Consider the following 14,058-nt stretch of genomic DNA (forward strand, 5'->3'; position numbering starts at 1 on the left):
AAATAGCCCAGTGAGGAAAGGAAACTAGGAAATATAAAATATTTCAAGAACACTAACAACATTAATATAAATATTTCCTATATAAACTATAAAACCTTTAACAAAACAAGAGGAAGAGAAATAAGATAGAATAGTATGCCCGATTGTACGCTCAAGCAAGACAACTCTAAACTCAAGACAGTGGAAGACCATGGTACAGAGGATACGGCACTACCCAAGACGAGAAAACGATGATTTGATTTTGGAGTGTCCTTCTCCTAGAAGAGCTGCTTACCATAGCTAAAGAATCTCTTCTACCTTTACCAAGAGGAAAGTAGCCGCTGAACAATTACAGTGAAATAGTTAACCCCTTGGGTGAAGAAGAATTCTTGGTAACTTTCCCATTTTCATATTTCAATAACTGCCATTAAACAGACTAATATCAGAATATCTGTAATATTAGGTATGCAGTTAATTCCAATAGTCTGGACTTCACCATCATGAGGCTCAATATTCTAGAAGTTTTATTCCTCCTGTGACCAATTTATGGAATGATGTATTATAGCCACGAAAGGAAAAATGAAAAGACTTGATTGGAGTTAGTACTTTCATTGGAGTTAGTACTTTCATTCACTCAGGACATCATCAAACTCAACAAGTACTAACTCCAATCAAGTCTTTTCATTTTTCCTTTCTTGACTATAATACATTTTATATTCATCACTTGTCAGCTTTCGTGATTTCTACACCTTATGGAATGATCTTAATCAAATGAATAGGTAGAACTTCAAAGGTCAAACTTGCAGTAAATGTTTTTATGTTGAACAGGCTCACGTGTCTCATTTTATAGAATTAATTATGAAACACCTGTTGTTACTGTTCTTAAAATATTTTTAATTGCTTATTACTTTTCATATGGTTTATTTATTTCCTTATTTCCTTTCCTCGCTGGGTTATTTATCTGTGTTGGAGCTCTTGTGCTTATAGCGTCCTGCTTTTCCAACTAGGGTTTTAGCTTAACTAATAATAATATTTTTTTCTGGATGTATTTTCAACAAAACTATTCATGGTCTGTCTTTTAGAAACTTCTTAAGTTTTTTCCTGAAAAGGATTTTAGAAGAACGTTCTCTATGTGAAGTTTCTATTACACTTTCTTGAGGTGATTTTCCTTTTTTCTACTATACTTTTCTTTTATCACAGGATAATAAGTCTCCTTTCTTTATTAAGCCCATCATCTCATTTCTCAATGTTATACTGTTCTTAATTCAAGAGCTTTTTATTCAACATCCACTTATCTTTACTTGCCGTCTTTTTCTCTTCGCTAATCTTATGATAATCACTCAATTTCGCTGTTATATCCATTTCAATTTTTTTTTCACAATGGCAAGATTGTTTTGATTGATTTTAAAGATTCTGGAACCACTTCACTTAAGCATTTAATCGACCTAACATTACTTGTAACTTATATATCAACGATACATTATAAAAACCTCTCATACAGAACTCTATAGATCTGAAACAAATAAAATGGTCTTACATATATAGGCTAATTTAACAATAAGCTCTTTCGAAATGTCTATTTATTTAGAATGATTAATCTATGATAATGTGGAAGGTCAAAATCTCCCCATATACGTAAATATTTCGTCAGTTGACTCAGTTCGCCATTAATCTCTCGTCACTGATATATGGCATTGGTTTATCAGCGCAGTTTATCAGAGTACAATTATTTGAATAAAGTCCTATACTCAATGGTGTTCACCTCATAGATCCTTAAGTCAATACATTCATCATATACAAGAATTAATAAATTCATGCGCCTTAAACTAAAAATAAAAGCACAGAGGCAGTTACGGAGTTTCCATCATCGAAAATTCGTCTTCTATGTCGTCCATAAATGCTATTTAATTTGTATCCGGTTGTCTATGTAGCATTTTAATAATTTTTTTTTCGTTAGACGCATTTGTGCCACTATATTCATGTTTATTCTTTTATATTCCTTCGTTTTTTAATGTCTTCCAGTTGATTTGGATGAGTAATTTACACCTCATCACAAAGGTTCTAATACCGTGGTATATTTCTGCGCAGTCGCTATCATTTTCTTTATTTCTTGAATGTTTGTCGTTGCCTAAAAACGTTTCTGTTGATAATAAGAAAGTATAAATATAATGGTTTGTTATATGACCCTGTCTTCTCAATAACACTGTTTCTACTCTATGTTCAAACGAAAGCATCATAATTTTAATACTGTTTTGTTTTAAATATGCAGCTCCAAAACCATAAAATAAGCTCCCACTAGACACCCGAAAGACTGAAGATATTAATGCTTTCAAGAGGAAACTGAAGACTTTCTTGTTTTCTAAGTGCTTCCATAATGTGGATTAGATAATTAACGAGCAATATGCTGTATGTAATGCTGAATTCATTGGAATGCATACGATAAAATTACTGTGAAGGTCCTGTAGAGAGTGGGGATCCATTGCAGTATAGTACAAGAAAAGCAGCCAAGGTCTACCTTCTTCCTCGTGTTTTAGGCGAAAAATGGATCGTTCATTGTCTTATATAGGCAAATCATACATTTTGTATTACTGCAATCTGCAATTAGGCCTATACGTGTAGATCTATACGATTTCTCGATAAGAAATGTCTTTCTCAAGACAAGATATTTGACATTTCAGCACTCTTACGCTATACGCCATGGACTACAATATAGCCTGACGTTATATAATATTTTTTCCTTAACTCTCAACACCCCACCACAACATTTTATCACAAAATAATTATTATAATTTCCAAAATAAACCAAGCCTTACTATCCTTTTACATATCTCCACACATCTATGTAACCACCCCTCTACACACAATACATAGCAATACACTACAACAGCTTCAGCCTTTCACACATACTCAACATCTATAAACCATAAAGGAAGTTAGCCACACAAATACAAACACTTATAGTAACTAAACTATGACTTCAGAGGACACGCCCCTTCAATTACAAATCTTTGCCATGCCCCAAGTTATCTTCATTGCTCACATATTCATCCATTCTATCATTAACATGAATTATTTGTTTCTATTCTTTTATCATTAATATATATATAATCATTGGATTCGACTTTGCCAAGCAACACCCCTGGGTATGTATGTGTGTGTGTGTGTGTGTATGTATATATATATATATATATATATATATATATATATATATATATATATATATATATATAATATGTATGTGTGTATGTATTTCTACAAGCCCAAAGGACCCAACAGGGAAAGCAGCCCAGTGCAGAAAGGAAATGAAAATAACAAATAAATCTGTAAATTAAAAATAAAGAATATATTCACACACACACACACACACACACACATATATATATATATATATATATATATATATATATATATATATATATATATATATATATATATATATATATATATATATATATATATATGTACATATTCATATAATATATATATATATATATATATATATATATATATATATATATATATATATATATATATATATATATATATATATATATATATATATATATATATATATATGTACATATTCATATAATATATATATATATATATATATATATATATATATATATATATATATATATATATATTATTATATAGTTATATTGTGTATAGTTTTAAAAGGTGAAAAAATCATGAATTTCAATAAACAGATGAACCTAAACGTGAAGTACTACTATAACCTCTTTTCAGTTAATTGATTTGCGTTTTGACAAGTCTAGTGTCATAAAAGCTCAAAAACATATCACAGACAGAAATTTTTTTCTTTAAATATGTAGCCCCAAGACTATATAATAAGCTCCCACGAGACATCCTTATGATTGAAGACATTAAGGCTTTCAAGAGGAAACTGAAGACTTATTTTATCAGTCATACAACAATGACCATTTAACAGTAAATGAACAATACACGATATAAAATGTTAAATACTCTGAACGAACAAGGTAAAACAACAGTGGAGGTCCTGTAGAGAGTGGGGTTCCCCTGCTGTATGGGACCAGAAAAGCAGCAGTCAAAAAAAAGTAAGTAAAGTAAATTCTTTCACAAGTTTTAAAGTTTAGATAATGACTATCAAATATTTTTCGAAATGTAAACCAACTGATTGAAAAGATATGATTGTGCATCACCTGTAAACTCCTTTAACTATAATCACAATTACAAAACTTATACAGTACCCATAATCCTAATCACCATAGATGAAAAAAATAAGACCAGCATTTTCTTGTCACATTATCCTGTTAATGAATTATATTTCATTAATGTTAAATTGTTTTACTATATAAAATATAATCACCATTTGATGCTGACAATAAATATTAGCTTATTTCGATAGTCTTCAACCCAGCCATTTTTGCAAGAAAAACCATTTTTCCATTAGTTTTCTTGTCTTGTTGTGTTATGTTATTAATTTTGGCAAAATTATCATTTTCTGATTACCACCTCCCTGCATAACCCCCAACAGTCATGGGGGAACTCCAGGTAGGAATCAGGGTTTTGGGTGGGATAAAAAGAAAACTAACAAATTACAGAAGATAATAACTGCAGAAACTAAATAAACAACAGGAGAAATAACAGTTTTTTTTAATGCAAAAATATGAGGGTGAAGCAACACTTATGGAATAAATTCTGCAGCTATCTCAAGCACAGTTTTCTTCCAAACACTGGTTTCTCTCTAATTCCGTTTTCTTTCGAATACAGACTTGTCAATTTATAACACGGTGTGATTTTAAAAGGGACACATACACAACAACACGACCTAACCTTAGGTTTCCCACCTAACGTAGGAGCCGTATCCTTACTTACAGGGGGGGGGGGCTTTGCCCCTCTTCAAATCCCTTTTAGACACCTGTATCCTTAGCTTATGCTTGAACTTAGTCTTTAAAGTCTTAATTTAATAGTCTGAGTCTGAGTAATCTGAATTAAGTGCAAAAACAGGGGGCAACAGTTTGGGTTAAAAATGGCACTTATCCAGAAAACTACCCTTGTAATCGCTCATAGAGAAAGTATACTAGACAAACTTCTTAGTTTTGGGCTTTCTAACTTTACCGCGACTCTGCTAGTAATGTCTACCTGTATGTAAAGTTCAGGGCTTGGAACACTTCGGACGCTTTATTTCTGATGGAAGTACTCTGTGATTACGTAGAAATTTCAAAGTTTCTTTGTTACTGGCTAAAAATAGTCTAATCGCTTTGTGTGGGGTATATTCACATCTACCATAAAGGGTAGACATGACTGAACTGAGGATTCTTTAATATAAAATCCACGGCACAACCTGCTGACGCAGATTGTTTAATGAATCTCAAGAAAAAAATCAATCAAAAGGAGTACTGTAATCAAAATACTGTATATAGTACCGGGTTTCTGACAGGCCAATTTGAAGTAAAGATCGGTCAAAACGGGAGTGAGAACCATTAGGAATTATGATGCATGCGTAAACAGGTCATGAATAAATGAATCATCAAGCAAAGAGCCTGCCAAAATCTAATAGCCAATACTGTAGTAACGTATTTAGAGAAGGTTCCGCATTTCCACTGGAGCACCGAACTAAGTGGATGGAGCTACTGCACATCTGGGTGAAAATTGTTACAGAACACGATGGGGATGAGTTAAGTAGGCTAGGAACAAACATACGAACATAATGAAAGCTACTCCTTGTGTCATGAACAAGGAACAGGAAAATTTCCTACTTATAATATTTTCTCTTTATGTATCCATTTGCAAAGGTAATGTATTGAAAAGAAGTGTTTTGTTTGGACGTGTTTCACCAAAGAAAAATATAAATTTCAACATAGAAATTGAGTGGAGACTACCAAAATGTAACAGTTAACTTAACCTAAGATAAGTTAATTCAACTTACCTTGGACCTTGTTCAGCTTAATATAATAACATGCTGTTAAAAATCTTGGGGTGAATGTAGTTCGTTGGGGCAGGTGTAAACTTTATTACTTGTCAAATCGATTGTATTTACAGGGAAGTTGTTGTTTATTTTGGTCTGAAATATGATATGAAGCTAGTTTTATGATTTATGAAATATGATTTAGTGTTATTGCCTTGCCGAGAGCGAGGACAGTTGGGAAGCAATCACAGAGATTTAGTTTTAGGGTAAGCTAAAAATACGACAGTCTAAGGGGGGGTGGCAGGGTGTGTAGGGCCCCTGGTAGTTAAGTAGGTAAGGATACAGCTCCTAGGTTAGGTTAGATGGTGTTCTTAGGTTTGTTCCTCTTTTAAAACGTGGTTTTTTACGTCATAATCTTTAATATTTTACACTTGTTCTGTCTCAACGACTTAGAAAGGCTGCCAAATCGTAAGAGACAGAAAAAGACAACCATGAAACAGACCAAGGTTATACACTGTACCAGTTAACCATCTTGTAAATTTCGATATTACAACAATATTTTTTAAAGAATTAAAAAGGAATATGGTGCAATTATAGGTGTTTTAAATGTTGCTGATAATGATTTTTGGTAGAAATCCAGAGTTTTGGAGTTATGGTGGATAAACTGTCATAACTGAAAACCAATGGCTTTGCGCCAGATATTGTCATTAATTACATTTGAAACACCTTAAGATATACAGTGTACCAGTCTAATTCTCTGATATCGAAATTAAATCTTTTAAATTTTGTTGTTTTCATCAGTCATCATCATAAAAAACCAGTCATTATAATAAAACATAGTTTCTGTAATCAAAATCGAGTGATATTAATGAAACACAGTCAAAACACTTGGACTTCTGGACGCATAGAAAACGTTTCTTTCCATGCCATTTTCTATGGAACCGTTCGTAAGTTATTATCGTATTACAAAGATCTCCTTAATTAAACAAATTATTTTTGGGTTTTTGCTCTACCCTATGCTCGTGATTAAGCATTATCTCATTGCTCATATGTTCTGGCAAGTGAAACATGTTCCGCTATATGCATTAGCCCCGTGGGCAAGTGTTTCAGCAGTATCAATTATACAAACTTAAAATTGTATTACCTTGGTTATTACGGTTTCATTGTAGTGTATTACAGGGCAATGTAACTTAGGAAAACAACTACTTTTTCTTATAGAAAAAATTACGCTCTTCGAAAATGACACTCGTTCCCGTCGCAAATTAATAGTTTCAGAAATATATATACATCTATATCCTCCAATAATGGGGGACCCCCAGTGGGAACTCGGGGTTTTGGGTGGGGAAAACATACTGGGGAATCGATATATAAACGTAAAACATGCCTTTTCTTCTCTATACATTATCTTCTTGAAATTATAATAACCGAAGGAAAATACAAAACAGTATATCTGGATAAACTTTGGAGGCGCCGTTACAAAGATTGTGTCATGAAAAAATACAGTAACCAGTGCTGCCAACGTCCGATGTAGATCAAATGTTATTTTGTGACCTGTCATACTACTAGGCTAGGTTAGGTGGGTTTGTTAGGTTCTGTGCCCTTTTTGTACTTTTTATATATTGAGTAAAACTTATATGGAGAAATTATTTAAAATACATATGGAAATATCTATCATTAATATCTTTAGTAATGTCATCGTGCCATTGGTAACTCTGTGTACCATACGTCAACGTTGGTAACACTGTGTATTATTGGTAACGTTGCTAATGTTATCGTTCGTTCGTAATAGAAGTGACACCGTGCAACTCAAAGTTATCCGAATTGGTTGATGTTTGTTTCCGATTGAAATGAACATCAAATTCGGTTAATTCACGTTATTTACTATAGGAAAACAATTATATATCGTTTCCCCAGTATGTTTTCCCCACCCAAAACCCCAAGTTCCCACTGGGGGTCCCCCATTATCGTAGGATATAGATGTATATACATTTCTGAAACTATTCATTTGCGACGGAAACGAGTGTCATTTTTGAAGAGAGCGTAATTTTTTCTATAAGAAACAGTAGTTTTTTCCTAGTTTACATTGCCCTGTAATTCACTACAAAAATACCGTTATTACTACCCAGCGATTCATGGTTATGGGTTTAAACGAATGTACAAATTATTCATTAAAATATGCAGATTAAAATCGTTTTGGAAATATTGTATTAATGTATAATAAAACCAATTAACGACTTAACCTGAGTTAGGGTGACACAACCTGCCTAAGACATTGGTCAACTTCATATAATAAACGCACTCTTAAAAATCATAGCTCAGAAAAAGATGAACATGAAAAAGAGCCACTCTGATACTTACTATAGTAACGTTGCTTTAAATATAATGAACATCCAATGTGCCTTCAATCTTGAACAAAATCCTGTGATTATTAGTCAACACAATAGAATTGTCTGAAGATGTTTACTTTGAGTTTACTTTTAAACCCAAAAGTAATAAACTTAGGGTTCTAGATAATTATAAATATTCATACCAAAGCACGTAAAGTATTTTCAAGTTACAGAAAACACATTAAAAATAAATATTTTATTCTAACCCAAATTAAAAGCAACTTGTGAATCCTGGCGTTCGGGGTTGTATGTTACATAAACATTGTCCTTATCGTTTGTTTACATCGTTCCAGGGTTACCAGATTATTTCCACTGGATTATCATACATGAACCTTAAAATTATCGTTTTTTAAACCAAAATTATCCTACACACTTTCAACATGATTATTAAGGAGTAACATTATGACTTATTTCAAGGTATTTTAGTATAATTGTTTAATCAAACACGCACACATACATTGTATATACCCAAGGTATGTATCGTATATTGTACCGGACCCAAAATAATCGTACATGTACGATAATTATCGTACGAATGGCAACCCTGCATCGTTCAATCAACCACATGAAATGAACAAAATATTGTATAGAATTTTTTATTCATTGAAAATAAAATTGGAAATAAATCGTGTCAGATGTGTTAAAAATACTAAATAAAATTATATAAAGAAAACCCCCCACCCCCCCAAAAAAATAAATCAAGAAAATATAGTTGAAACAACTTAAATTTATAGAAGGGAACGGCCCAGTGTCACATTTAATAATAGATATGGAAATAGATAAAGCGATCCCGATAATGAATGTTAACAAGCTCAAAATAAAAGCAAATTTTAGAGGAAGATACACAGATGATGTTTGTGACCCGTGAAGAGAAGATGATAATGCAGAACATTTATTTGCAAGTGCAAAATAAGGAAATTTACAGCACAGGACGCGAGTGGATATGTCACAAAATCCTAGCAGAAAGCTATAGATGTCTTACATCTGCAAAAAGCAAGTGGAATACATGTTTAGAAATACCACAATAGGTTGCGAAAACTAATAATGTATTATCCCAACTGATTTTGAGATAGAATGGGATCAAATTAAAACTTCAAATTTTTATTAAGACGTTTATGATCACAGGAAAAAGTTGTTACAATACTTAATATAAGCAAGGAAATATAAAGGAATGAATGAATGAATGATTTAAAGTTTTCAGGCATCCTGAAATATAAAGGAAGGTAGCGATAAAGTGGAAGTTGAAATTCATGGAGGGTAAAGACAGGATGTGATATATAGAATAATTGATCGTCATGAAAGCAATTACTTTACCCCTTTTAAGGGGTGCCTTTCTAACCCTATATTGCAAGGGAACCTTACTTTCTACATGACCTTTAATCATTTTATCGTATGCATTCCAACGACGAAGACTATGCTTAACATAATAGAACTGAAAGACAAATTTAGAAAAATAAAAATAATATAACCTAAGCTGCGAGATATGTAGAAACATGGGTATAGCCAGTAGAAAAAAAAAAGATTGAATATGATAATAAGACTGTGCTATATTGGGTATTGTAACAACAAAGAAAACTGTTAGTCAGAGATTATTACAAATCAACTGCGAAAACATAAAGATAGAAGAAAGTATAGAAAGTAAGAACGCAAGAAAGAAATAAAAGAAAAAGTGGCAAATGACATTAAAAGAAAATCAAGAAAAGGAAAAGGAAATGCCAAAAGTTGATATTTGTAAATGGTAATGGCAGAATTTTTGTGTCGTTGAACTTAATTAACACAAGGGAATCTATCATAGTAAAAACAAAAGGTTGAATATGATAGATTAAAAAGATCATAGAGACAGGAATGAAAACAATAGGCTTTGGAGTTAAGTAGAAAAGTAACTGATACAACAGCATCTTTTTTTCTAGCTGTAAAGAATTATGAAAATTTAGAAGCGGAAGCATAGAATTGAGGAAATTAGAATCTCTAACTAAAGAAGTGATCTCTCATATCATACATGCTATGAAAGTTAAAAATTAAAGCATGTAAGTTGTGCTGTATGTGTAGGAGGTATCTAATGGCATTTAAATTTCCCCACCTATACTTTTAGAAGTTGCACTGACCAAATTTTCATTTTGAGACGTACAGAAATGCGTAGAATATAGAAATCCACTTTTGATGGCCTTTGTGGACTATGAAAAGGCCTTTGATAGTGCGCACCGACCAATTTTTGCGGAGAGTCCTGCGTTATTATGGAATTCCTCTTAAATATGTAAATTTGATTAAGTCTGCTCATGAGCATAGCAAGTGCAAAGTTAATGTTATTGGAGTCTTATCAAATTAATTTTCAGTGTACAGCGGAGTACTCCAAGGGAATGTGTTGTTACCTATGTTGTTTATCCTCCTCGTGGATTTTTTAATGAGTAGAACAGTTGGAAATGGTGGAGAAGGATTGGACTGGATTAGTGAAAAGAATTTAGCAGACCTAGGGTATACAGATGATGCTGTCCTTGTTAGTAAAACACCATAATATTTGCAATGTTTGCTTACCAGAATGCATGAAATATCACACGAGGTTGGACTGAAAATAAATAGAAGAAAGACAGAGATGATGAGACCGGGGTATGCAATGGAATATGAAATATCATTGGAAGGAGAAAGGATTAATGAGGTAGAATCATCTAAGTATTCAGGAACTATGATCTCCAATACAGGGTCTTTAGAATTAGAGTTTAATGAAAGATTGAAAAAAGCAAATAAGACAATGGCTAGGTTAAGTCAAATTTGGAAATCAAATCACCTGAACTTACATATAAAAATCAGACTATATATAAGTTTAGTGAGGTTGGTGTTACTCTATGGACATGATTTATGGTATGACAATGAAAAAAAAGCTCCTATAGATTTAGTAGATTTGAGAACAAAGCCCTCAGAAGGATATTAGGATTTAAATGGCAGGACACGATTAGAAATGAAACTATAAGAGAGATTACTCGAGTGTCATATGTGGATGAGATTGTGATGAGAGGTAGATGGAGATGGTTTTGGCATGCTCTTTGCATCCCCTAAGAGAGATTAGTTCACCAAACGTTCAGTTGGGCCCCACAAGGCACAAGAAAGGTTGGAAGTCTAAGGCCTACATGGCTGAGGATTATGAAGCACAAAGTAGAAGATGATGAATGGAGAAGTATTGAATTAAAATCTCAAGATAGAGACGACTGGTGAAATCTAACCGAGGTCCTTTGCGTCAATTGGCGTAGGAGATGATGATGACACACCTGGAAGTAATTAGGAACAACGAACCTAGAATTTGTTTGTGTGAAAGTGTAATAGAAAAGTGTAAAAAAGTATGGTATAAAAGTGAAAAAGTACAAAAAATATATTAAAAATGGAACTTAAACAAAGGAAATAAAGGACAAGATAATCAAGGAAAGAGTAATAAATGTAACTTTAAAAAGGGAGATGGCAATGTGATTCATGACTTTAAAAAGGGAGATGGCAATGTGATTCATGACTCCCTTTTACCCCCACCATAAGGTTAAATTTCGAGCACATTTTGCTATATATATATTTTTTTTAAATTGCTCTAACAGGTTGAATTTTTGTCCTAGAGTGGTCAGGTTGGTCTCATTCTTTTAGAAAATGCCTGAAGTTTCTCATAAAATTATCAAAAATATGTAAAAACATGTAATTAACAGTGTTTTGCAAGAACGTACTGATACGTCCTTGGGGGTGAAAGGGTTAAAAAGGGAGATGACAATGTGATTCATGGAAGGCATGAACAGAATGGGATGTATAGAGAGTTTTGTAAGAGAGACTATTATAATTATTAAGACTAGGCTTTGGATGATAGGCTAGAATTGAAGAGTATTTTTTAAGAAAATGAAGATGGTTCAAGTAGTAACCAGGTATGTGGGACAGAGGAAGAGAAGACGGAACACCCTTCCAAAAGGCTCTAAGGGGCTAACTTAAAATGAAGTGCCTACATATATTGGAAATAAGGGAAAAGCCCCACTTATTGGAGAAAGGAAGTGATGCCAGGGGTGTTGCAGCTGATAATGATGTCTTCTTTAATCGTGGAGTGCGCATAGTGGGTCTAGGAAAAGGCCCACCTCCAATACTGAGTTACTGAGTATTATTTCAGAGGCTTTTCACTAATCTATGAACAGGTTTACATGTGTATTTTTATGTATACACATGTAAGGGGTCTGTAGGCTACATCCAGGTGCTACCATCTATTGATTTGATGACAGATCTTGTGTAGAGGCCACTATAGTGTATGTAGTTCATTCTTTTATATTTCTGTGGGCTCAACTATATCCAGCATAGATTAATGAGTGGGCTTCCAGTTATAGTTGTGAATAGACTGATTTATGTGTCTCTTAGCATAAAATGCACAATTATCACAGGTTATGGCTAACCCCAGTTGATAGATGGTCTTTGAAGAATATATTTTGACTGTAAACCTCAGTTGCTATTTTAATTGATATGTTATCATTTTAGTTTATGTTCTGACTTGATAAACAAATGTTTTATATCTTTATCTCGAATTTTTTTTATTCCTGTTCAGGTCCAGGTTCAGGTTCTGGGGTGAGGCATAGCCTTTACAACGGCGCCTCTAACGCTTATCTTCTTGTACTGTTTTGTCTTTTCTTCCACATTATGTTCAATACTTCTTTTTTCTTTTCTATATTTGTTTCACTAAATAAAAATAATCCCACTATTTTCTTTGGGTCTTCGTCGTATGGTTGTTGTAGCTCAATTACTTTATTCCTTTCTTTTCTATATTCCTGGCAAAATAACAAAAAATGTATCAAATCTTCCTCCTCATTTTCACAAAAATTACAGTTTACATTCCCTCCATTGTGTCTATTTACAATATTTAGTTTTAACGTATTAGTTCTTGCTCTAAAAATATCACTGAAGCAAATGTATTGTCATAAATTAACTCTTCTTTAATTTCTTTCTTCCACGTTCTATATATTTCTAAGCTCACTTTACTTTCTATTTCTTCTTTCCACTTTTCAGTATCCCACTTTCTGGTTTCCGTTTTTATTTCTGCCTTGTTCATTCTTTTTATTTGTCTTATACCTAAACTTAATTCTTCCAAATACTTTGCAGGTTGTTTCCACCATCTTCCTTCTTTTTCTTGAATATCCTGGATAATTATTTTCAGTATTTCCTTCTTTCCATTCAGGGTACGATTTAAGTACTGCAGCTTCCCATCCATCACCCTTGTTTTCATAGAAGATGCACCTATCTCCCCTCTTAGAGCAGTATTAGCTGTGCTTTTAGTGGCACCTAAAATCTTCCTATATACCCCATTCTCTATTCTTTGTAGTTTCTCTATTTCAGTTTCTGTTAGATTTATAACATTTGTTCCATACAAAATAGATGGTAAAGCAATACTTTTCCAGAACGTTTTTCCTATCATCACTTTATTGCAATTTTTCTCTATAACTGAATATGTTAGATTAGCTAATTTTTGTGCCTTTTCTATCATTACCCTTTTCTGAGTTTTAAATATATTCCTACTATTGTCTAGCTTTATTCCTAAGTATGTCAAACTTTCTACTACTTTGATTCCCTCTATGTTATCTGGCTTTTCTTTCATATTGTAAAACATAATATTACTCTTCTCTTTATTAATTTCCAACCCACATTTTTTACTAGTTTCTACTAATATCTGAATGTTACGCTTAGCATTATGTATATTCTGTGCAATTATTAAGGCATCATCTGCAAAAAATAATGATTCTATCTTTCTTATCTTTCTGGACTTTCCTTATTCGCACGAAAGCTAAAGAAGAAGAAGCT

General features: G+C 32.8%; 1 protein-coding gene across 2 annotated transcripts in view; it reads right to left on the reverse strand.

The window, feature by feature from the left end:
- The window catches only part of LOC137654468 (zinc transporter ZIP1-like), a 31,238-nt gene extending 22,845 nt beyond the window's left edge, over positions 1–8,393 (reverse strand). The window contains exon 1 of one of the 2 annotated variants that reach the window (XM_068388127.1): positions 8,231–8,393. The gene's annotated coding sequence lies outside the window, so the exon portion shown is untranslated. The remainder of the gene's footprint in view (positions 1–8,230) is intronic. The other variant, XM_068388126.1, reaches the window with a different exon arrangement.
- Positions 8,394–14,058: the final 5,665 nt, after the last annotated feature.

Source organism: Palaemon carinicauda, chromosome 15 (assembly GCF_036898095.1).
Source record: "Palaemon carinicauda isolate YSFRI2023 chromosome 15, ASM3689809v2, whole genome shotgun sequence".
Classification (NCBI taxonomy): domain Eukaryota; kingdom Metazoa; phylum Arthropoda; class Malacostraca; order Decapoda; family Palaemonidae; genus Palaemon; species Palaemon carinicauda.